The following is a 27,342-nucleotide window of genomic DNA, read 5'->3' on the forward strand; positions in this document are numbered from 1 at the left end:
AATTATCACCTTCTGCATATTGTGGAAGAAATTTACTGACCTTTATTGCTGCTGGGATTCGGCTATTCCTTGCCCCATTAACTCTTTGACCATGGCGAAGAGTCAGCATCTCCCTGTCATGTTGACGCTGCCTCTCTGTACAGATACAGCAAAAGTGAAGTGTCTTCTTGTTAAAAAAATCAATTAACCTTTTTGTAGATTCCTTTCTTTATAAACTCATAAATCTTAAAACATTTCCTTCCGTCCTTTTCATTTGATGAACTCTTCCCAAATATGGGTACAGTCTAAAACCCTGCTTACTATACAGTTTATGTTGCAAGTAATTTCCAAATGTAAAATACATCCCTAATTCTATTCCGATTATCCTAAGTGTGAGATACAAGCTTTTCATCAAAACAGAAGAAAAAAGGTTTTATTTAAACTCTGCTTAAATAGTTTAAGATGCAGTTATAGTGACCAGTGTGGTGATACCTTTCTGTACTTCTCTGCTTTTTGTACATGTTTTAGTAAAAAACAAATATCTGTTTGCATTATTAATATTCAGCCTCTTATTCAACCTGTATTATATGCAGTTATTGTCCAAGCATGAACTGGTTTACTGAAAATGGCAAGTACCAACTCCTTGGACTAACTACTCCAAATCCCAACATCAGGCTTAAAAATATTAGACCTGGTCCTCACAAATATGGCCCCACTATGCTCAGAGCCCACAATTACCAAATCACTGGTCAGATCTGACCATTGTGTACTAACATTTTCTCTAGGTGAGAGAGTGGAGTTACCTCGAAATCCTGCCATCATTAAAGCAAATCTACTCCAGCTAACTGATAACCTGATGAAATTCAAACACCCTCCTCACTTAGATGACCCTACTTTAAGTTGCATTGCAATGCCTTTCTGTTTACCTTGTTACTGTTTTTTCCCCTGTTCTTTCAGTCTGCCCTAGCCTCCACCGAGACATTTAAGCTAAAAGCTTCTGAAATTCTAACCATAGCACCTTAGCTCCAGTATTGGCTTTATTTGATTGGATCCCACTTTAGCAGGTCTGCTATATTTAGCACAGAGTTACATCAGCCCAGGTCTTTGGTTTAAGACTCTGAGATGTGTGGAAAGCCCCAAAGTTTGAGATGCAAGCTTTTGATCAAAACAGAAGAAAAAAGCTTTTATTTAAATTCTGCTTAAATATTATGACTGTGTAGTGATACTTTTTTTGTACTTATCTGCTTTTTGTGCATGTTTTTGCCCAAAAAAGTGATTTGTTTGCATTTTTTTACTTTGTTCTGGGACCTAAGCCTTGTAGCTTCATTTGCAGTTGTAGGAAGATTGCATATTATTGCAAGATTTTAGCATTGTTTATACAGTATACTGCACGTCTATTTCCATAAGTAGAATTACACATAAAAGGCCTCAATCAGTCTTGTAGCTTCTTTCACAATTGTGGCAACACTGTGATCTACTGCCAGATTTGAGCCTCATTTAGTTATTTATAACAGCATTTTCCCCATAAACAGCATTACCGATAAATTTCTACATAGTCTGGTGCCTTTGTCTGTGGTGGGTTTGCAGCAGTGAATTTTGTTCCAGGATTTGTGCTTCAGTACATTTTTATAGCTGTATATGCTTGCTTCAAGTTGCATTCTAGTGCCTTTCTGTTTACCTTGCTTCTGTTTTTGTCCCTGCTCTTTGAGTCTGCCCTAGCCTCCACTGAAACATTAAGCTAAAAATACCTATTTGTTACTGATTATATTATAATTATATACTTTTCTGGTAGCAAGGAAAGTACACTTACCCCAATCAATATTTCCTGCCATGACTTAAGCCTCTATGGTGGCATATGGTTCAGTGCATTCAAAGCAGTGTAATGTAATGTGCTGAATTTTCACTGTTTTTATATATTGTAGCCATTTACTTTGGTATTGTGGAGCTGCTTTCATCTAGAGAGGTTAGATCACTGGATACCCCTGGAGAAAATGTACACTATTATGCCCAATGGGACCTGCACAGTATAATGTTAATATTCTGAGTTCAACACCATGATCTGATGAAACTTGTGCTGATTTTATTCTATTACATTTGGGTTATGTGAGACAGTGTAAAGTCACATAGAACTAATCCAGCAATGAGCTAACATTGTCTGTCTGGCAATTGTAGTCTGTTTAGTGAAACAACGTGCACATTTTTGTGGTTTAATGTTTTCTTTTCAACCAAAAGAAACTTTTAGTTTAACCTCATGCTTTTCAAAAGTTACACAGAACTTCCAAATGAAAATCCATTGGAAATGGCATTGATTCACATAACATTGATCACAATCTGTTAGAACTGCTTAACCAGGGGATAGCGCCCACAACCCTTCTGGACATGGGCAGTCATTACTAAATGCAATCTTGGGTACTGACTAGTGTATCTATGTTATTACATTAGGATGAAAAGGCTAGGCTTGAAATGACTTCCGGGTTGATAGCCTAGTAAACTCCTATGATTCTATGATCCTATGAACCATAATGTACAGTTGAGTTATAAAAATACTAACGATTTCTTTTTTGCAGAGAAACAAGCCCCCTGCACCTCCCATATATGCCTTCTCGTCTTTAAAAAACCCTAGAACTGCACACTAGTAATCAGCATTTAAAATATCTCTCACTGGTGTAATAATTTTAAGCCTGGAACCTGATGTACAGTATCTCTCATTGTCTCAAAGCTTAAAGGTATTTTTTTCAACCTGTCAAGCAGAATTTCGTTTCTGGTGGATCTTGTACAGAATTTCACAAGAAAGCTGACCAAAATTATTTTTGAGTTCAGGTGTCATTTCCTTTACACAGTGAATGGGGTCACTAAAGAAAACCAAATGTGGACCAGTAATGGGATATAGGATAGAGCTGCATGTCTGTTTCACAGAGAAAGCCTTTTGGGAGTTTTTGAGGTAGGAGAGGTAAATAGCAGTTTCTCTCAGCAGGGAACAGAAACATTTTACGTGTAAGGAATGGTACACAGAGAAACCAGATGGTGATTTATTAGCAACTAATTCTGATGATCTGCAGTTTGTTGGGTTTTTTTAAGTTGTTTATGTGCTTAGTAATGGGAGGAATAAAAGGTTTTCAATCTGTGTGACTTGCTGGATAGTTCATCAGTTTGTTGTCCATCACATACAGACTTTAAAGGGAGAGTGCCAAAGATGCAGCTTTCAGAACACTTTTTATTTTTTTACACCAATGAATAGCTTAAGTTGCATGCATCTGACATTACATTCTGTGCCTGCATTATTCTGTTTCATTTTTGGTGTAAATTCACTCCCTCATTTGCTGCAAGATAAAGGGAAGTAATATTTCACAAAAAAATCAGTTTTGAAATTAAAAAATGCTTAAATACAGTGATAAATCTGCTCCATGCTCTGCTCATCTTCTTTTGAATAGGTTCATAGGTTCATAGGTAGGTACTAGGCTATCGGCCCAAGGGCCTACATAAGCCTAGCGAACAAGGTTCCCTGGCTTAAGCCACCCAAGAAAGTTATTTTCCTGTGCCACTGTCGAGCAGAGACACAGAAGTGATCCCGGGGTGTATTTCCTATTTCCCATCCACTCATCAAGATTTTTCTTGAAGAGTGCTAATGAATAACTTTGCTTGCCATAGATGGGTAGCCTGTTCCAGAGTATGGGAAGTCTCTGGGACAGGAATATATCCCTCCAGCATTTTCTGTTTATTGTGGTGACAATGTTTAGGTCCCTAGAGCGTGTAGCTCGGAGAGATTGGGATTTCTTTAGGTGTAGCATGTCCAACAGCTCTGGGTTTGACATAGCTTTATATATTAGGCAGAGATCACCTCGGAGTAGGCGATATGCTACGGAGTAAAGCTGGAGTTTTTTGAAGCAGTCAGTGTAGGGCATTTGTTTGAACCCAGTAATCCTCTTTGTGAGGTACTTCTGTGGCCTTTCCAGCTGCTGCAGATGTCTTGCGAGGTACATTCCAAAAGGGGCGTTGTACTCTATAATGGGCCTAATGAGTGTCGAGTAGAGGGGAACAATGACCTCTTTTTCCCTGGATGAGAACCCTTTTATGATGAGGTGTGCCATGTAGAAGGACTTCCAGACTACTGTGGCGATGTGACTATCAAAGGAGATACTACTGTCCACCTGGGTCCCAAAGTCTCTTCACGCATTCGGTGTTAAGTCGATTGCTGCCTATGTGGTAGTTCATGGGTACAGAGTTTTTACCAAAGGGGATAACACTGCACTTTTTGGCATTGAGCTTGAGGCCATGGCTCTGACACCAGGCATCTGTCTCAGCGAGGCCCTTCTGTAGGATGTCCACATCATTTGGGGACTTGGCTATGGCTCCTAGTTTGCAGTCATCTGCGAACTTCATTAGCCAGAGGCCTTCTGTGTTAGTCTGTACTTCAGAGAAGTAGATACTAAACAGGAGAGGTCCCAGGACAGAATCCTGTGGTACTCCACTTGTCACTGCTTTGAGGTCAGATTTGGAGTCTGCAACATTTACAGTGTGGGTTCTGTAAGTGAACGAGTTGTCAACCCATCTTGTGATGTAGGGATTTATACCTAGTTTAGTGAGTTTAGCTATAATTCCAGAATGGGGGATGATGTTGAAAGCCTTAGCGAGGTCAAGATAGGCTGTGTGAACCACCTTACTCTCATCTACAGCTTTGGTGACTGCCTTAAAGAAGTTGATCAGGTTCAGGAGGCATGATCTGCCGTTCACAAACCTGAACTGGGTGGGATCCAAAGTTTGGAGGTCACCAATGTCTTTGTTTATGAGTTCCATGATGATACATTCCATGGCCTTGCAGACCAGGCACATCAGGCTAATGGTTGATAGTTCCTGGGATCAGTGGTGACTCCCCCTTTGTGGAGTGGGATAACTGCTGCTGTGCACCATTCAGTGGGCACAAAGCCTGATGCGAGGCTATTATTGAACATGGTGCTTAAGTGGGGAGCCAGTTCGTTCTGAAGTTCTTGTAAAACGCAGCCTAGAATGATGTCTAGTCCCATGGATGCTGTGTTTTTGGCTTTAGAGAGTGCAGCTTTTACCTGCATAGTTGTGATTACAGGGACTCTGCATTCTTCCTGTATAGATATGGGCCCTTTAGGGGGTGAGAGGGGGAGTAAAGTTAGCACTGAACCTATCTGCCAGGATGTTGACAATATCAGTTGGTTCTGTAATTTTCGTGCCTTTGTGCTGTAACTCAGAGCAGATCTGGGTGATGCCATCAAGATTCTTGACATAGCTATAGAATGCTTTGTGGTTGTCCTTGGAATTAGTGGCGATTTTGGTTTTGTAGCTAGTTTTGGAGGATCTTATAAGGGATCTCAGCTTCTCCTCCACTCATGTGATTTTACTCTCTTTTGCAACATAATGCTTCCTTAATAAACCTCTTAACTTCTTTGTGATAGAATCGGTCCTAAAGTGAGGGTTGAAAGATGCAAAATCTGAAGCGAATCTTAACTATTACTCTAATTTTTTTAAAGAGAACAAATGGCTTCCATGAATGATCTTTTCTGAAAAAAAGAAAAAATATGAAGCCTTCATAATGTCTGTCCCCACTGACTGTAATCTTCATTGATTTACAAGGAAGATCTGTAACTATGGCATGGAATGAGATCGTCAAGTGCCAATGGTGTGGGATTGCAATACCCTGCTTTTGCAGATGGTGATTTAACTGCAGCAAGCTGTCTGTTTCATTAGTAGCAAACAGCTTGCTACAGTTCAACAGGAGAAGATTGTTTTTACATCAACTTTAGAAAAAGGGAGAAATAGCTTGTTTTGCACCTAGTAGATATATTCAGTGTATAACAAATGCAGAAATGGGTGTTCACAGGTTCATAGCTATTTACTAGGCTAATGGCCACAAGGGCCTTTTTAAGCCTAGCCATGCATCTCAAATATCTGACAAGTCCTGATGCCCTTGATAAGTGTAAGCAGGGGCCTGAGAGATTAACCATTTGCAGGTTGCCTTTGTCCATTGAAGACATAGGTGCCAAACCAGGGATGCATTTCCTGTTTCCCATCCAAATGTCCAAGATGAATAGGGTTAGGGAGGAACTCTACTTCACATGGATAGGGAGCCTGCTCCATAGATGGGGTAGTCTCTGGGATACATACTTGTCTGTCCAGCAGCTCTTATTTATATCACAGGCAAGGTTTAAGTCTTTCGAATGGGTAATTGTGGTGCTGTGTATTTTGAGGATATACAGGAGGTCCATCAGAGTGGGGTCAGACAATGCTCTGTATGCCAGGCATAGATCTCCCCTCAAAAGCCTGTAGGAGACAGAATACATGAATAGGGCCTTGAGGCAGTCTGCAAAAGTCATTTTACTTACACCCTGTTTTCTTTTAGTGAGGAACCTCTGTGGACATTCCAGTTGTTGGATATGCCTGGTTAGGTACATACCAAAGGGGGCATTGTACTCAATAATAGGTCTGATGAATGCTGAATACAATGGAATAATGACTTAGACTTAGATGCCATACCTTCATGTATAAGTTGCACAACATAGAATGATTTCCTCACTACTGTAGACATGTGATGGTCAAAGGCTAGATTACTGTCTAAGTGTCCCTAAGTCCCTGACTACTGGGCCATTTCTAAGGGGTGTGTTGTCAATATGATAGTTACCAGGGATGGATGACTTCCCAAAGTATACTATTATACATTTCTTGGGATTTAGTTTTAATCCATGGTTCTGGCATCAGTTGTTTGCCTGTGTCAGCCCCTCCTGGAGAACATTTATGTCAGTGTGGCATTCAATGACAGCTCCTAATTTGCAACCATCTGCAAATTTAGTCAGCCAGAGATCACTGACGTTTTTCTTGACTTCTGAGAAGTAAATGCCCAAAAGGAGTAGTCCAAGGACTGATCCCTGAAGGGAGGTGTGATTCTTTCAAATCGCAGAGTCAGAGAATCGAGAATGCAGTCAAAGGATACCATTTTTCTACCAATATTTTTTTTTCCTCCTTGACTGTGAAGGAGAGGTGCTTTTTTTTTAATTCTGAAGTAGTGGGGGACTCAGGAGTGCTGTACACACATACCAACTACCAATCGCTGTCTCTATTTTTTTAATTCTGCATTTGCAAAATAATGTCAATTTTCAAAGCATAGGGTCTCAACCACTAACCTCGAGAATTGCAGATAATCAAGGACTTTGTTCAATATTAATATTATTGACTGTGACAGAATAGAACTATGTGAATTGACATACATTTTCTGAAGTAAAAGAAGTTTATAACTCTAATTATCTGCATTATTTAAAAAGAGTAATCACAACATTTTCTTCCAAATTAGCAGTTTTACAAGGGTTTATGAGAGGCAGAGCTACATTTCTGAGCCAAAATCAGGGACATCCCTGAAACTTGTGAATAGCTGAGGGGTATGGTTTTATGTTTTTTTATATATATCATGATATGAGTTAATTCACAGTTATTATAGCCATATTCAGCATTTAGATAACAGTTAGAAAAATGTTATATTACAAGACAATGTGTTCTGTAATTCATGACAGGTAAGCATACCTCTCAACTGTCCTAATTTTGCAGAATGTTGATTTTGCCACATATTTCCCTATTCATCAGATATAGATATGCATTAGCATACACTCATGCACATGCTATATATATATATATATATATATATATATATATATATATATATATATATATATATCTATATCTATATATAACTATATATATATATATGTATATATATATATATATATATATATATATATATATATATATATATATATATATGTATATATATATATATATACATATATATACATATATATATATATACATATATATATATATATATATACATATATATATATATATATATATATATATATATATATATATATGTCTACTTCAGAATGTTGACCGTTCAGAATGCTGACTTTCATATGGCCGACACCATATGATCGACATTCCGAAAGACCGACATCTTGAAATAGCACCATTTACCTAACTGTAAACACTGTGTCCCCCACACCCCCTGCTACTTAAAAATTCTCACTCCGAGATTACACTACAGTGCAGGAAAGTGGAATCTCCCAGCCCCGCACTGTAGTGGGATCTCCGCTATCATTTGTCGGCCTTTCAAACGTTCGCTCATATGGTGTTGGCCATATGAGTTTCAAACATTTGAAAGTTTGAACAAATGAACGGCTCCTATATATACACCCCCCATCTATTTATTCTAACTCCAGGTTCGTGCTACAGTGGGGAATGGGCATAGTGTTGTGAATTTAATGTGTCGATATTATGAGTTTCGACCAAATGAGTTTTCAGTGTTTTGAGCTTTAAGTGTTTTGGTCTGTCTGAAAAGTTTGTCAGTCATATGAGCTTTCGATCATATGCAGTAGACCCATACATATATATATATATATATATATATATAGACACACAAACACACACACACACACACACACACACACACACACACACACACACACACACACACACACACACACACACATTGTAAATCACTGAGTATTGCAGTCTCTTACTGTGTATCTTCCATTCTCACTATGACTCACAATGTGGAGCAACTGTACAACTGTACAAAATGTGAAGTACATACTAAAAACTTAAATTAAGGAGCTCACAGCATGGTTATTAACTGTTCATTCATATTTAAAATGCTTTTTGATGAAACTCTATTATTCATTGTTACTCAAAATTACCTACCATGGATATTTGATAGAAAAAAAAAACTTAACTAAGAACAAGTGTCAAACCCTTAGTGTGTGGAACAACATTAAGGTTATACCAGCCTATATTCTCTTCTTGATAAAACTGTGACATTCTTGTGAAGGTATCTGTATACTTGGTGGTAAAGTCCCAGATTGCTACTAACATACTATGACAGCTCTTATCCAACTAAGGCATCCGTTTGTTTTACTTTCTTGGGTGATTGCACGATTACCTCATAAAGTGGACTATGATTGCAGGATTACCTCATAAGGTGGACTTTAAACTTAAAGCTGCCTTACTTTCTTTTTTTAACATAGTTATAGTTCTTAAACAAGATGTCTACATCTCTGGAACATCATAGCTTGAAAGAAGAAGTGTAAAAGGATAATGGATTTTTATTACTCAAATTATATATATATATATATATATATATATATATATATATATATATATATATATATATATATATATATGTAATCAGTTTCTAGATAGACTGGTTTGTTGTATGTTATAATACAAAAACAACAAATAGAGCAGCAGTATGGAAATAAAATACTTAGAAATCCAAACTCTCTGATTCTGTGTAGACACATTTATGTTACTAATCCTAAGGATTTAGTAAACAACATAAAATTACTGGGTGTTCTAATAGATGATCTCCTGTTATTTGACCACCATTTATGACACATGGTAAAAAAAAAAAACTCATCAAAACGAGGTATATTACAGAGAGTAAAGACCTCACTGACACAGCCAGAAGACATATAGCCTCCACTTTCTTACTTCCATCTCTCCTCAGTGCTTCCCCAGTCATCACTAACCTTCAAGTCTCACAACTGTCCAAACCTGAGCAATGTTAAAATAAAACAGCCAAATTTGCAGTAAACTATAACAACACAATACACGCTGCCTATCCATCAGAACATTAAACTGGTTAGAACTATGACATCACCTAGCTCTTTCCAAGCTAACTACAATTGACAGTCTTCTGTATAAGACAGAAAATTGCCCAGCCCTTAACAACATAATACATTACTCCCCAGTAGAATGTTATGCTGTCTCCAGAAAAATCACTAATTATTGTACCTAAATTATCTAATGCCGCAGGTGATGCTCTATATTCAAGTATTATAGCTAAACAACAAAATCTCATCCCACTACCAGTGAAATCTATTCAGAATACAAACTTATTTAATACACAACTAAAAACTCCAAGTGTGTGTGTGTGTATGTGTGTGTGTGTGTGTGTGTGTGTGTGTGTGTGTGTGTGTGTGTGTGTGTGTGTGTGTGTAACAGAGAGAGAGAGAGAGAGAGAGAGAGAGAGAAAGGCATTCCCCATCTATATAAAACAAAGTTTGTCCCTGCCCATTTTCAAGAACAACTTACATCTATGGATGAGAAGCAGAAAATTTAGTCCAGGACTGCCTCCTGCACTACTAATATAGAGAAGCAACTCATAAATCCTTTATCTCATGCACGGGTCCCTTCAAATAATCTATGGTGTGATCACAGTTATTCTTATTTAGGGGTAATATATAATCATTGACCATGGGATGAGTAAGGCTAGTCTTCAATCAAATAGGGTACGTTATTTTGAACAGAAAAAGGGAAATTGACTAGGCATAAAATGGCCCACAAGGCCAGCTAGCCTAGTACTTACTTATAACCTAAGAACCTATGAACCTTACCAGATAAATGGCTCTGCTCCTGCATATCTCTTTGACAAGCGCTACTTTTACCTTAAGCTTGCCATATCATCAAACCATTTTTCTTCATTCATAATCCTATGTCCTACAACTTGTATTCACCAAAACCCGACATCACAGAATCTTGGTTTTTAGCATAAAGATTAGGATCCTGAATAGCTGCTTGCTTCAGAATCCCACTGCATGGCAGGTGAACACAATTGCCATCTATCAACTCCCAATGAGGAATATCCAAATTGGACAAGGAATGCTTTGGTAATGAAAGCTGTAAAAAAATATGAAGAGTTGGCCGAATGACAGAAAATGCAAAAACATGGCTAAACTTTAAGAAGCAAGACTGATTTATCTGAGCATAATTAAGTACACACACACACACACACACACACACACACACACACACACACACACACACACACACACACACACACACACACACACACACACACACACACACACACACACACACACACACACACACACATGCTTGTAGAAACAACCTGGGAAAAGTGACTGGAGCTTCTGGAGAAGCTTCTGACAACTTAAAGAAGTCTCTGCTTATCCAACTGTTTTGGCAATCTGTTTAGAGTTGGTGTTATGTTTACTATTACTGCTTTGAAATTCTATATGCTAAGTATAAAGTGAAGTTTCTTTTAGGGAACTGATACCAGCTAAAGGAAATATAGAGGATAATGTGTCTGCTGGGTTCAACTCACTGTTTGTCGATATGTGCTGTTGGGTGGTACAGTTTAAACTTGGAGAAGGCTTATTGTGCTTCTTTCTACACATCTTATGGCAGTACACAGCTATTTCCTATAACAGTTTTATTCATTTGGCAATCTGCTGTCTGGCAGTTAGCAAAGGTGGGTAAGACTCTGTGCTGTTAATGTGTGGGTCTATATCATAACATCGAAGTTCTCTAACATTGAATGTTATTATATCGAACCCTAAACACCGAAGTCAGAAAACATCGAACAGTCAAAATAGTGAATTTTTTCCCAGGGAAAAAATTGCTATTCCGAGAAACATACACACAGCGCAAACACACACAAAAAACAGCCATCCACACACATACACTTAAAATCCTACACCTAAACCTAAACTAAACTTTACATACACTACTAGCTATCCACTTACCTTAACCCGACCCTAACCCTAAGGTCCGTCACTATCGCACACTCACCTCACCCGGACCCTAACCCTAACTCACCTAACCTGCCCCCTAACCCTAACCTACACACAACTGCACACTTACCTGACCCGCGCCCTAACCCTAACTCACCTAACCTGCCCCCTAACCTACACACAATCGCACACTTACCTGACCCGTGCCCTAACACTAACGTCCACGCAACCTCACACTTACCTGACCCGCTCCCTAACCCTAACTCACCTAACCCGACCCCTAACCCTAACCTACACACAATCACACGCTTACCTGAACCCGCCCGTAATGCTCCAACATATCGAACACTGAAAACAGCAAAGCCACAGCAATGACCCACCAAATTCTTTCCCTGGGAAAGAATTCTGTGTCCTGCACCTTCGCTGTTTTCAGCGTTCGACATTACGGGTTTGATATTATAACATTCGATCTTTGTAAGATTCGATGTTATAATATAGACCCTAATGTGTTATCTCTTGAGTATTAACCCATAGTCTTATTAGATCAGGGCTTTCTTTATGTCCCTAATAAGTCCCAAATAATTACCACTCAACAAAGTCTGTTTGGTAGAATGTTGTCAGTAGCATCTTTATTAGGTTTTGGACACATTTTGACTTTTGCTCTAGAAACAGCATAGAGGAAATGTTCAAGATGGGTGTTTCCACAAACAGATCCAATAATAGAGCACAGAGTTACCAAATGTATTTAAAGAAAACTGATAGGCAATGTAAACCTTGAGCTTTACCAGATGATAGACTATTAATCATAGGATCATAGGAGGTTACTAGGCTATTGGCCCTGAGGCCCTTATCAGCCTAGCCAAGAGTTTAGCCCATGTTTAGACAACTCAGCACCCAATGCACCTCTCCAGCAGGGACACGGGTAGAATCCCAGGAGTATATTTTCTGTTTTCCATCCAGTTATCCAGGTTGCGCTTAAAAAGGGGTAAATAGGTACTCTGCTTGATATGGAGAGGGAGTCTGTTCCATAGATGGGGGAGTCTCTGGGACACAAATCTGTTTCACCAACAAGTCTTGTTGATGTCACAGACCAGGTTGAGGCCGCACGTGCAGGTTACTCAAGTGGAGCTTGACTTGTGGATATGCAGCATTTCCATCAAGGTGGGGTCCATGATCGCCTTGTATGCCAGGCAGAGGTCACCTCTGAGGAGTCTGTATGATACTGAGTAGAGGGAGTAGAGGGATTAGAACTGGTCATATAAATCTCTGAAATTGTTTATGGGAAACTTAAGAGCTTATGAAATTTTCTTGAAGTTATAAGCCGTGTAATGTCTTTAAGAACATCTGTTATACAAATGTGTGCAACGTATTGATATCAGTCAATGTGACTGAATCACCTAAAGCCAATTTTTACACCAATAGTGACTAGCCCTGACACAGTGTGCAGTACGTGATCTATGTTCTTCATTCTAGAGGATACTGCTCATTACAGTTAATGCCTAAAGTGATTGTTTTTTTATAACTCTTCCCTTAATAGGCACCACCTAGAGTCTGTGTTGCTGCGCATGATTTGGGTGAGTCAGGAAAAAGAACCCAGCTTCCAGGATCAAATATTATACATTTGGCATGTGAGGCAAAGACCTTAACATTATGCCAAATGGGACTCCAAAGACTGCATTTATGCAGCAGCTGCAGGACCTACAAAGTAAAGCAGTACAATATAAGTTGGTGTTGATAATGGGGGACCTGAATACACAGACAGAACAGGATATGAGGATTGCCTAAGCAGCACAATATAAGTTGGTGTTGATAATGGGGGACCTGAATACACAGACAGAACAGGATATGAGGATTGCCTGGATCCACAAAGTGGTACAATGGTAATAAAGCATGAGAGGCCATTTTAGACTTCCATTAGGCAAATGGCTTGATTTTGGCCAAGAAATGTTTCAGCAAGAGAGGCAGTCACAAGATCCCATACAAGACAGGCCAACATGCAATTCACGCAGACTTCCTTCTAGTAAGGAAAGGTCATTGGTTTAGAGTCAGAGATTGCAAGGTCACTTCCAGTAAAAAGTTGACCCACAGCATAAACCACTGGAGGCTACAATCAGCTGCAAGCAGTGGTCACTGAAGGCTCTAAAGTCAACAGAAACTAGGCTTAAGACCTAGACGTTGACTGGAGTAAAAGTGCAAGAGTTCAAGGAAATACGCAGGGCTCCAGCACCTCAGGAAGAAAAAGAAATAGATGGAGTTGAAGAAGGAGAGCAGGATCTCAAAACAGCATGGGTGAAATGAAAACTAGAGAACAGACATGCAGTTTGTACATAAGGAAAAGTTGTGGTGGAATACAGAAGTCCAGTACATTATCAAAAGCAATAAGGAATGCACAAAAATGTGGGAGACAGAAAAGACCAGGCTATGAAGGAATCATAGGATCATAGGAGGTTACTAGGCTAATGGCCCCAGGGCCCTTACAAGCCTAGCCAAGTTCAGCCCATGTTCCCAAGGGTGTTTGGTTCAAGAAACTGGTTGGCAAACAAAGAGTTTAACAGAGTAGTCACAATAGCAAAGAGCAAGACATCAGAGGCTGTCTACCAGCTTCTTTAAAACTGACTCATCAGAAGGCACAAAAAAAACTCTATCAGGTTGCAAGGCAAAGAGAGAAAGATAAAGAGATAGTCATCAAACACCATTCATAAAGGATGCCAGCAACAACATGCTCACCAGTCCATAGAATATTAAAGGTGGATAGAATGAGCACTTCCAGCAGCTTCTGACTGAAGAACATGCCAGAAGCTGTACTGCCATTGACACAATATACGATGAAAGAGGAAGAAGAGCTCACTTTAGAATATGTAAGAACAGCACTAAAGAAGATGAAGTCAGGGAAAGCAGCTGGCTCAAATTAGGTTAGAGCAGATATGATCAAGAGAAACAGCTCCATAGGGTAGTCATAGTAATATGGAGATGGGGCATATCCCATATTACTGGGCAATTAGGAGTTATTTATAACTGTGAGCAGTACTGAGGTATCAAACTTCTGTTGCAGTACATGAAAGTGCTGGAGAGTATTAGATATATACATTTAGACATATATTAGAATATACGTGTAGTAAAAATAGTGCATGTACACTTCTGTTTGCTACTTAGATGCATGCACACTTCTGTTTGCTAGAATATATTTAGAAAAATATAGTCAGTTAAACTACTCTTAGCTGCAAAGCAGAAAGGCATCCAGCTGTATATATAATACAAAACATTTTTGTGTCTAGTACATTCCTATCTCTCTACTCGTTTCCTGCCTTTCTACAACCAGTGGTGTCCAGTTTTCAGATTTTCCTGAATTATGGACTGTTTTGTAGTTTTTGTGTTGCCCAGACCTTACTAAGATGGAAGGAAGCTCCTCTATTCATCAGGGAGAGCGGTGAGCTTTGAGCAGCCTATCTGTCACTGGAGAGGTGGTTTCAGCTCAGAATCTGTAGTTTTATTAGCCATTTTGGGCTATTTATATCCCTTTCATCTTTCTGTTTAAAACCCCGAGTTTGCACGGTTTTGTGTATCTCACTATTCCCGGTGCCAGAAAGTCTGCTGTTCAAATTTTCCCTTAGAACTAGCCAGTCTTCAAGTTTTAGCACTCTAAACTGTCTTCTTTGTGCTCAGCACTTGTTCAAAACTCATTGCAAGCACTAAATAATCTACATAATACTGCAGCACTCAACTTTCCTCACTTGTCAAGAGGAAAACAGATTTTAGTACTTAAAATATAATCACATATCCAGGCATGTCTAAGGGTCAGTTCCCGGAGTTTTCCCCTGTCCACCTGATGAATCTAGGTATCTTGGGGCAATGTAGCAATTTCCTCATGTACACTGACAACCCTTTCCTCCTACCACCCAACAAAACAACCCGTGAGAGATGCACTTATATAACCAAGCTGGAAGCCAAGCTCTCTCCAGCCAAGACTGGACTAGTCAGTCAAGAGGAGAAGGTAAACACCTGCAGGCTGCACCACACCACACCACACTCAATACATAGCCCATCAAAACCTACACCACCTAAACCCACACATAGTAACACAAAACACACACATACATTCATGGAGGCTCTCAATAAAAATCTGCCCAAACAACAGAGACCTCCAAAACTGAAACACAAGCAAACAGGTGCACCCCCCCAACACCGCCCAAATGACACATAGCCCACAAAATCAGTGTGCCACTCAACCTCAACCCATAAGGCAAAACAACATACCCAATACACTAGTCATAGGTGACTTTATAGTCAGGCACACTGATGTCCCACTCACCAGGCTAAACAAGAAGAAAATTACTGTCAGCTGCCTGGATCCACCACATAATGCATGCACTCAGGTCACTCCACAACAAGTACAAAAACATGACTCTGTCTTTGTCCATGTTGGTGTGAGTGACCTGAGACATACCTCCCTGTACTACATGAAAAGAGACATGGAGGAGCTCTCGGATCATGTAGCCCAGGCAGGTATGACCCTAGCCCTGAGTAGCATCCTGCCATCGCCCAGAATGACACCACAGTGCAAGGACAAAATGATTGACTTCAACAATTGGCTAAGCTTCTGGTGTCATTCTAAGGTGATCCAGTATCTGTCTGCCTGGGATGACATGCTCGACAGACCATGATGCTTTGCCACAGATGGCCTGCACCTGTCACCCCTGGGATTCCGGACACTGGCTAAAGCTCTTGCCACCCATATAGTGCCTTTTTTAGGCAAGGTTCAAATGACAAACTCACAACCATAGCAGGTACAAGCAAGCAAAATCTGAGAGTAATGCTACTCAATGCTAGAAGTCTAAACCTCAAAATGCACTCACTTGAGGCACTCCTTAAGCTAGAGAACATTGACATCTGTGCAGTGACAGAGACCTGGTTCAAGGCTCTAGAGAGCACCCCTGCATTACCAGGCTATAATTTATACCAAACCTTTCAGCCACCTAACGTGGACTGAAACACTAAAGGAGGAGGCGTGTCCATATTTGTTAAGGATATCCACACCTCCAGGCTAGTTGCTCAACATAATGCATCTGAAATTATTCAAGTGCAACTAATACTGGTCAAAACTGCAATCCAGGTTGTAGCTTGTTACAGATCCCTCGCCATGCCCCAGGATGCCCACTCCACATTTCTTGATATATTGGACACCATTAAGGTACAGCCCAATACCCTAATAATGGGAGATTTCAACTACCCCACCATCAACTGGGAAAACTACTCATGCACTAACTCATTTGCTCAATGTTTTCTGAAATTTATAAATTCCAATGCCCTGGATCAGCTTGTCCATACCCCCACCAGGGGCAGCAATATCCTGGACCTGGTCATTGCCAATATGGGTAACTGATGCTCCACACCAGTGGTCAACTCCTTGCTGGTCAGATCCGACCACAAGCTAATCACCCTAGACATCCATATCCCGCCCCCAACACCCCATTAAGGAAATCACCATAAAAAACTTCTACAAAGCCAACTTCATGCTTCTTAAGACAGAAGTGGCGAACTTCATGACACCCATTCAGACGGGAAGCAGCGGTACGACTGCTGAATCCTATACAAATGCACTGTATAAGCACATACTCGAGTACATGGATCATGCCATCCCCAAGAGAACCAAGACACTATCCTCCAAAAAAAGGAAGCCAATCTGGTGGTCCCCTGCCATAAACAAACTCTACAACAGAAGGAAGAAGCTGTTGCAAAAAAGAGTAAAATCCCATGATTGCAGGAACTCCCTGGTCAGCCTCAGCAAGAAGCTGAGATCTCTCATAATATCCTCCAAAGCTAGTTACAAAAATAAAATCACCACTGATTCTAAAGACAACCACAAAGTATTCTACAGCTACTGTATGTCAAGAATCTCAATGGCAACACTTGGATATGTTCTGAGCTACAGCACAATTGCACTAGCTATACAGAGCCAACTGATATCGCCAACATTCTGGCTGATAGATTTAGTGCAAACCTTAACCCCCTCACCTCCCAAAGGGTCCATCTCTATACTGGAAGAATGTAAAGCCCCTGTAATCAGACACACAAGTAAAGACTGCACTCTCCAAAGCCAAGAACACAGCATCCATGGGACCAGACAACATCCCAGGCTGCATCCTGCACAAACTACAGAACGAACTGACACCCCACCTAAGTTCTATATTCAATCATAGCCTCACTTTAGGCTTTGTGCCTACTGAATGGTACGGTTATCCCACTCCACAAAGGGGGTGTCACCATGGACCCCGGGAACTACCACCCCATTAGCCTGGTGAGTCTGGTCTGCAAGGCCATGGAACGTATCATCATTGAGCTTATAAACAAAGACAAAGGTAACCTCCAAACTCCGGACCCCTCTCAGTTTGGGTTTGCAAAATGTAGGTCATGTCTCCTAAACCTGACTGACTTCTTTGAAGCGGTCACCAGAGCTGTGGACGAGGGTAAAATGGTGCATACAGCCTATCTTGACCTCGCCAAGGCTTTCAACACCATCCCCCACTCTGGAATTATAGATAAACTCACTAGACTGGGCATAAATCCCCATGTCACAAGATGGGTGGCCAACTGACTCACTGACAGAATCCACACCTGGAAAGTAGCCGACTCCAAATCCGACTTCAGACCAGTGACAAGTGGAGTACCACAGGGTTCAGTCCTGGGTCCTCTCCTGTTTGGTATCTACTTTTTTGAAGTACAGGCTAACACAGAAGGTCTTTGGCTAATGAAGTCTGCAGATGACTCCAACTTAGGAGCCATACCAGAATCACCTACTGATGTGGACATTCTACAAAGGAGCTTCACTCAGACTGATGCTTGGTGTCAAAGTCATGGCCTCAAGCTCAATACCAAGAAGTGCATTGTCATTCCTTTTGGGAAAAACATTGTACCCATGAACTACCACATAGGCGTTAGCCTACTAAATGCCGAAGGTGTGATAAGAGACCTTGGGAGACAGGTGGATAGTAGCCTCTCCTTTGATAATCACATCACCACAGTAGTCAGGAAATCCTTCTACATGTCACACCTCATCACAAAGGGGTTCTCCTCCAGAAAAAAAGAGGTCATTGTTCATCTTTACTCATCCCTCATCAGACTCATTATACAGTACAATGACCCATTTGGCATGTACCTAGCAAGACACCTACAACAGCTAGAAAGGCCACAGAAATACCTCACTAAGAAGTGACCTCAGACATATACCATACGTAGACCATCTCAAAAAACTCCAGCTCTACTTCATCACATATTGCCTCCTCAGAGGTGACCTCTGCCTAACATACAAAGCCATGTCAAACCCAGATCTGTTGGACATGCTACACTTAAAGAAATCCCAATCCTTCCGAGCCACATGCTCCAGGGACCTAAACCTTGTCACCACAATAAACAGAACATGCTGGAGGGATAGATTCCTGTCCCAGAAACTTCCCATGCTCTGGAACAAACTACCCATTCATGTCAAACAAAGCTCCTCATTGGCCCTTTTTAAGAAAAATCTTGACAATTGGATGGGAAATAGGAAATTCACACCGGGGATCACTTCTGTGGCTCTGCTTGACAGGGGCACAGGAAAATAAATTATTGGGTGGCAAAAGCCAGGGATTTTTTTTGGCTAGGCTTATATATGCCCTAGAGCCTATGAACTTCAAGGAAATGCTGATAAGGATAACGCCTTAACCCAGGTACAAGAAATGAACAACTCCCTACCGGATCGGTGACAGGAACAGAAACAACATCTAAAAGTTATTCACCTTGACACAGAACACAAAGTAGCTTAACAACAGAATGCATGACTTCAGAGGAATTCCAAAGTTATTAACAACAGACTTTTCTCATGGACAGGATCCGAACTGCACAAAAAAGTATTTAAGGACAGTAAATTTGAATGGTGTTTGATCTGATTTCTTGTTAGATCTGAGTACTGGAGAACATCATCCGTGCTGTTTGAAAAGCGTAATCTGAAACATTAAAGCTGTAAACTGTACAGTATTGTATATGTTGTATGTTATATAGACAAGCTATTTTAGTAGTAATTGCACAAAGTTAATAGATAGTGCTGAAAAGGTTAACTGTATCAGACTTTGCCAAAAGCAAAGCTGCATTGGGCAGCACCAGTACAAAACTGTCATTAAATCATTTTTATGAGAGGGTGACTTGATAAGCAAATTCATAAAGTAGCAGAAAGCAAGATAGGAGATGAGCAATTTGGATTCAGAACAGGATGAAGTACAACTTATTCAATGTTGACAGTGTGATAGGTAGTTAAGACAAAACTAGAGATGAGTAAAGACTTCAACTGGACATTCCTTGACTTGGAGAAAGCATACACCAAGGTCCCAATAAAGCTGAGATGGGCAGTCCTGCGGGGGTACAGAGTCCCAGAAACATTGGTAGAATTAGTGCAGGCTGTATACAAGGACCCAACAACGTTTTGACTCACAGAGGGATTCCCAGTGGGAGTGGGTGTGCATCAAGTTTCAGCTCTAAGCTTACTGCTGTTCAGATTGGTGATGGACTACATCTTGCAGAAAGGTCAGGGAATAGATCAATAAAGCTGCTGTATGCAGACAATATGGCATTATGTGCAGAATTTGTAGTAAATGGAGGAAATCAGAAGAAGCTGGAAAATGAAATAGAAGGGAAATAGTGGAACAAGTTAACAGCTTCAAGTATCTGGGAAGGGTGATTGAGAGTCCCTCCTATCTGTTGGCTGCAGACCCCCTGATTCTAGTCTAGGAGTTTGAATGATGAGAACAAACTAGAATCAGAGGATCTGCAGCCAACTGATAAAGAGTATCAGGGATAGTGTAACAGAAGAATGCCAAAGAAGCTGAAAAGTAAGGTGTAGTAAACAGTAGTGTGACCAGTACTACTGCATGGTACCGAAACCTGTGCAGTAAAGGCAGAGCAATAGAGGAAGATAGAAGTGAGAGAAATTAAGTACAGCTCAAGAAAAGTACAAATACAATATTTAGCATACAAAAAATCATTATTACAACATTGCAGACATCTGTCTAACATTGTGGGAGTCTAACTAATACAATATATAGCATGCAACAACAATATAACTGCATAAAAGTCTGCCTAACACAGTAGACATCTTATCTAATATCAAGGTGTATACAGTTCTATTTACACTGTTATTGTAGCTTAATTTGGGCTACAGTGACAGAATTTAAAGAATTCTGTCGCTGAAACTTGATGCACACCCACTCCCACTGGGAATCCCTCTGTGAGTCAAAACGTTGTTGGGTCCTTGTATACAGCCTGCACTAATTCTACCAAATGTTTGGATGATAGGTAAAATAGTGAGAGGAGTACAACAGAGGTGGGTGGGTGCTGGTGCATGGGGAAATGATGGTGAGTGTGATGGGGAGATAGTGTAGGGGGGTACAGGGTAGAAAGATGAGAACGAGAAAGGTTAATTTAGCAAGGATGCCTTACTGTTAATTTATGTATGGAGGTAGGTTAGAGTCAGCACAGTGAATTATATAATTAAGTAATTCCTTGTGAGTAGTACCACCTACAAGCAGCTCTTAAGTGTTCATATATTCATAGTGTTATTTTTGGCTAATTACCACCAGGATATTTACAACCTTAGCTATGCAACCCAACCCAGTTTTGTCTCCGAGTTTCTTGATGCCTATATGGTGGGGCTTGTTTGTAAAGTGCTAGTTAAGGGTAATGCAGGTGTGTTATTTGGGGATTAATGTACTTATCATTGACCACTGTCCATCAGAGACATGGGGGGGGGGGCAGACTGGGGGTGAATTTGTGATTTCCCATCCAATGATCAAAGTTTCTTTTGAGCAGGGTTAGGGATGAATTCTGCTTCAAGTAGATGGGAAGCTTATTCCATAGCATGGATATCCTTTGAGACATTTATCAGTCCCTCCAGAATGTTCTATTTATGTAACAGGCCAGGTTCAGGCCCTTAAATCTAATGTTTCTGGTGCTGCTTGTTTTGCAGGTGTGCAAGACATCCATCAGAGCTTGATCTGAGGATTATTATGTTTTAATCTGTTCTTTTTGCATCAGCCATTTGTTTGTGTTAGACCCTCTTGTAAGATGTTGGCATCTTGGTGGGAATAATCTATGATAAATCCTAATTTATGGTTATCTGCAAACTTGGTGAACAAAAGACCTTTAACATTACACTTTCCTTCTGAGAAGTATATGCCAAACAGGAGTGGGCCCAACACAGAGCCCCGGGGTACTCCACTCGTGACCAGTCTCCTGATGGAGGTGGTTTCACTGATCATGACTTCTTGGGCCCTATCTGTGAGCCAGCCATAAATCCAACAAGTTATGTATGGATTTATGCCTAGTCCTGAGAGTTTGTCAACAATACCTAAGTGGGGTATTACATGAAATGACTTGGTCAGCTCAAGGTAGGCAGTATTCACCATTTTCCCCTCCTGCATAGCTTTGGTGACCCTCTCCAAGAGGTCTACCAGGTTGAGTATATGATTGAATGGGAAATAGGAAATTCACCCCAGGGATCACTTCTGTGGCTCTGCTTGACAGGGGCACAGGAAAATAATTTTCTTCGGTGGCAAAAGCCAGGGTACATTTTTGGCTAGGTTTATATAGGCCGTAGGGCCACTAGCCTAGTACCTACCTACCTATGAAACTATGAGTAGGCAAGACCTTCTCTTAACAAAACCTAACTGAGATGTGTCCATTGTCTGTAGGTTGCCAGTGTCCTTGTTGATCATTTCCATGATGATTCATTCCATGGCTTTGCATATCAGACTTTTCAGAGTGATTGGTCTGTAGTTTCCATGGTTGGTTGATGGTCCACCCTCATGAAGAGGGATAACCATTTCAGCCCTCCATTCACATGGCAGCTAAACTTCTTTGAGCCTTTAAAGGAAGAGCTTCTCAGGTGGTTTGGCTGGGTCATGCTTTAGGCTATTAGGAGGCAACCAGGGATATTGTCAGGACCCACTGAAGCAGTGTTTGTGGCCTTGGTGAGCACCACCAGTACCTGCTTTCTACTGATAGTTGGGGAGATATGATAAAAGGGATTTCACAGAGGGGAGTGGGAGTGAAGTCAGAGCTAAATTTATCAACCAGTACATTTGCTATGCCACCCTGGTCAGTGAACTTTGTGCCATTTACCCCAGTTCTGCACACTGCTGAGTATTATCTTTAAGGTTAATGACATAGCTGAGCAAGGCCTTGTGATTGTCCTTAGCCTGAGAGGCTATCCTGACCTTGTAATTGGCCTTGTTTGACTTTATTAGTTTCTTTTTTAGTTAAATTACAGAAGTCATGTATTGATAAGGTTGCTCTTTGGCCATTTTTTTCTTTTGTTGTTTACCTTTTAAGAAATGATTCTACCAGTGTGGTTTGTTTTTGGTGTTAGATCTGGGATTATTTCTGGTAGGTACAGCAGCCTCAAGGCAGCCATTTAGATGTTTGTTCAGGGTTTCTGTAAATAATTCTGTATTAGTAGCTGTGTTCTTTGGGTTTAGCGGAGCCATGAATTTTGTCAAACTGTCACTTAATAGGATGCAGTTTGCTCTAGAATAGTTCCTAACTCTTACAGGTTTAGTTGGGTTTTCCAGGTTGATTTTTATTTCGAGGGAGCCAGATTTGTGGTCCAATTTTGACAATAAGGATGTGACATGGGTGCAGGAGGCAACACTCCCATTTTATTGAGTACTATGTCCAATATATCTGATCCTCTAGTTGGAATGCACACTATCTGGTCCAGGGTATTTGTGTAGCTAAAGTCCAGGAATCATTGTGCATGTGAGTTAGAGGCAGTGTAGGTTTCCAGTCTATAGAGGGGTAGTTAAAGTCTCCAACAAATAGGGTATTTGGATGGATGGTGAGCACCTGTAGTAAGTCTAAGTAAGAGTTATGAGCTTCATGAGTCATACAGGCAACCTGTAGCTGGCCAGAACATGATAAAAAACTCTAGATGAACCACCTCTTGATACGCAAAAATATAGTAGACCATAAACTCAGATATACTCTGTTAAAGGCGAATTCAGCCGAGGTGCTAGAGAAATACGTGTTGTGGACTTGTTTTATTAAAACACTACTGAATTGCACCGTGACTGGCTTGGAGTTTGTGGTCTAGTATATGATAAAAAACTCTTGTCTATGGAGACTTGGACATGGAGAATCAGACCCTGTACCTTGCATCTGTGAGGTAAACACCTCAACCATTAAGCCAAATCCCAACCCCTAAAATATCTGTAAACTGGTTTCAACCCTGCATCACCTGTCTCATGTTTACAAACTCACTTCACGTACACATAATGCCATAGTAATAGTCACTGTAAACTTTCTTGAGCTAACTCTAAAACTAGTTAAGGAGCTGATGGTTCTTAGGTCTGCAGGGAATTATTCCCACATATGAGGTGCCATTACTGAATGGAGTTTTGTGAGAGGATGTGGCTTTGAGGTAGATGAACTAGGAAGGAATAAATGAATATGTGAGTAGGAGAAGTGAGATAACCAATTCACCTTTTGCAAGAGGGAATTGAGAGAGGAGTTCTCTGTCTGTACTTTGAAGTGTCTAGCTATAGGTCAATTGTGGATCCAGAAGAAGTGGTATTTGCTTATTCCTGATCTATGGAAGAAGTTACAGAGTAATGATCTACCAAATCAAGGGTTTTAGTGAGAGCTTTACAGATTATACTTTAAGATGATCATTATCCATTCTCCATAAAATGTCTGTGAGTGTATAAAGAGTTACAGAGATTGATGGAATTAGACAAGGAGGATTTTGATGCGTAAGAACAGGGAAAATCTTTATACTGGAACAAAGTGTTACTGTACACAAGATACAGTCTTATATGAGGGCTAGTGAAAGAAGTCATACTAATGGCCACTTGTGGCCATAGCCACTGTTTAACCTTTGATTCATTTATGGTATTCATTTTCATTGTGATATTTTTATTTATTATTTATTTATTGACATTTGTTAACCGGGAAAGTCCACTGGGTCAGTAACCCATTTTCAGTGGAGGCCCGGGGAGAAAAGCTCCACAAATACATAGACAATGTTGACAAAAGTTTTAACTTAATTTTAACAAATATTGCAAATATAAGAGGCAAACATAGTGCAATTTGACACTTCTTAGGATTTACATTAGTATACATTTGGAGTCATTAAATACAGATGCAGGAAAAAAATGTTACACTTGTAGAACAGTATGGACATTAAAAACAGTACCATCTGTGGTGTGAGTGAAGAAAGAGAAAAAAATGTATAGTAGGTATGAAGAAATTTTCCTTCATGTTCCCTCATATGCATATTTTTATAGTACCTAAATGGACATTGTTTACTGATAAAGTATATGGTGTGGATGCTGTAGAGGTGCACCATAAATATGTGATGTACACTGGGTTATGCATGATACATAAACTGTGCACTGGTCAGTGCACTGCAGGACCATAACAGTCTTACATAATCAGTACAAATATATGTACATGCTTTGCTTCAGACTATCTTGTGATGCCAGTTTAGATAAGGTTAACCCATCCCAAACCATATGTCATGAGATTTTGGTCAGTGGAGTGGGTTGGAATGGTCATTCAAAGAAATGAATTTCTCTTCAACCCATATTCTGTTTCTACAGCTCTACTGGAGCAGCTGACATTCATGATTCCCCAAATTGTACTGTAACTATTTTTACAGATCTTTTCACGTTGGTTACAAGCTCGTAAACAAGGCACTGAAAATAATTTTAAGCATATTTTGTGGATTTCAAGCATCACACCATATCCACATTTTTTAAGTTTATTGCATTAATGAAAAGGTTGATTAAAACTATAGAAATTGTACTAGAGTCTAGCCCCCCCCCCCCCCAGCGTAGTATGTGGTAAGAGGAGCTTAGTTTAATCAGTTTCATATGAATTACTCTTAGCTTGCTGCCATCATACTTAGCTGTTTGTTAAGCATTTCTGCTCCTGGAGGTAGTGAGTTAAACAATAAGTGCCAGCAGAGTGAAAATGGCCATGCTCACACTAATGAGGTACTAACTACACTGTTTTCTGGTTTGATCCTGATTTTTTACCTCACTGCATCAAAAGATGTTTACAATGTAGTTGTTTATTTAATGCATTTATTTATTTGAGTTTAACAGAATAATGGAATCCTCACAAAATTGTTATCTTAGACATAGCCTGGGTGTATCCTATGGGAAAACAGTTGTTAGTTTTTTCTGTCCCCCTTCCCCAATTCTTTGGGGTATGGTTGGGTATGTTTTTAGGAGGCAATACATTTTTGCCACTATCTATAGAATTAAGCTAACTTGAGAACTCACAGCTCACTCAATGTCAGGCTGGATGAGAGGTTAGAGAAGTCTTTAATTTCAGTCTCTTGAGGCTGGCAACAGTGGAGTTACTAACTGGACTTAGCAGGATTTAGAAAAGAGAGACTTCTGAGTTTCTGTCCTGTTGTGATAAGAGGTAATGGCCATGTTTTGTTGCTTTGGTTGTTCATATGTTTTGTGGAGGTCATTTGGAGAAATTACCAATTTTGTAGAAGAAGACAGATGTGATTGTATTATGCTGTTCATTACAGGTAAGTGAACATTTTATGTTTGGAAAATTCATACTTAAATTGTGATGAATGTTTGATGTAATCTCACGGGTAGAATATAACTGATGGAGCAGCAGGAAAATAGGAATTATGTATTAGATTACAACACCTAATTACACACCACACCCATCCCTTTTGCACTAACATTTACTTAATCTCAAGCTGTTTTATAATCACAATCCCCCTCCACTTACACTCCCACCATCATGTCTCACTTTTAGCTAAGTATCTCACTTTTCTTCATAGTTACTCAACTCACCTCATACCACAGCACACTAGACTATCCAAACCCATCCACTATTCTTTCCCATTCCCTTAACCACTGCAATCCATCCTACTCCTTCTACATCTCTCCATCACTCTTTACAACCTCCCATTTCCACATGTACAAGGTCAAAACTGTCACTCACATCTCCTCCCTGACAAACATAGAACACTGTTCTATAGCATCTACCCACTTCATCCACATGCTACATTACTTACAATGACTGTTCTCCTAGTTTGTGGCATTCAACCTAACTGCAGTCCCTCATCCCCTTCATTAAATCCCAGCATGCACCCATCCCCACCCTTACCTCCACCTAACAGATCCCTGCCTCCTCCCTATTGCTCCACCCCCAAATCCCTAGACCTGTTCTCAATTAACTTACAAGGCCTCTTCAATAAAACCACAGGACTACACTCCTGGATAGCCCAGCACTTTCCTCATGTTTTAACCATAACTGAAACTTGGTTAAAATCCCACATAGCTAATAACAAAATCCTACACCCCATTTACAACATATTGTGATTAGACAGAAAGACACAAAAAAGTGGTGGTGTTGCAGTTCTACACTCAGATCTTCACAGTCTCACCTCCTACAAACTCCATTGCCAAGATTTTACCCTACTGAACTAATTGCACTAAAGTGTCACCTGAATTCCCACAAAATGTTTGCTGTAGCCTCAATTTATATCCCACCAGGAAACAACATTCTAATCCTAGAAAATATATTCTCATGACTCTCTGACAACATATGCTATGAAACTATTATTCTGAGAGATGTAAACATAGACTGGTCAAAACGTATGACAGACTCTCCCAATATTAGTATTAACCTGCATGGCTTTAAACAACTCATCATGTCCCCCACTTGTAGTAATACAAACTCTGGTTCTATCTCCATCCTTGATTGGATACATACGATGACCCTAATCTTTACCCCAAACCCCACACCCTACTTGACT

Source organism: Protopterus annectens, chromosome 2.part1 (genome assembly GCF_019279795.1).
Source record: "Protopterus annectens isolate FY-2018-M chromosome 2.part1, PAN1.0, whole genome shotgun sequence".
Classification (NCBI taxonomy): Eukaryota; Metazoa; Chordata; order Ceratodontiformes; family Protopteridae; genus Protopterus; species Protopterus annectens.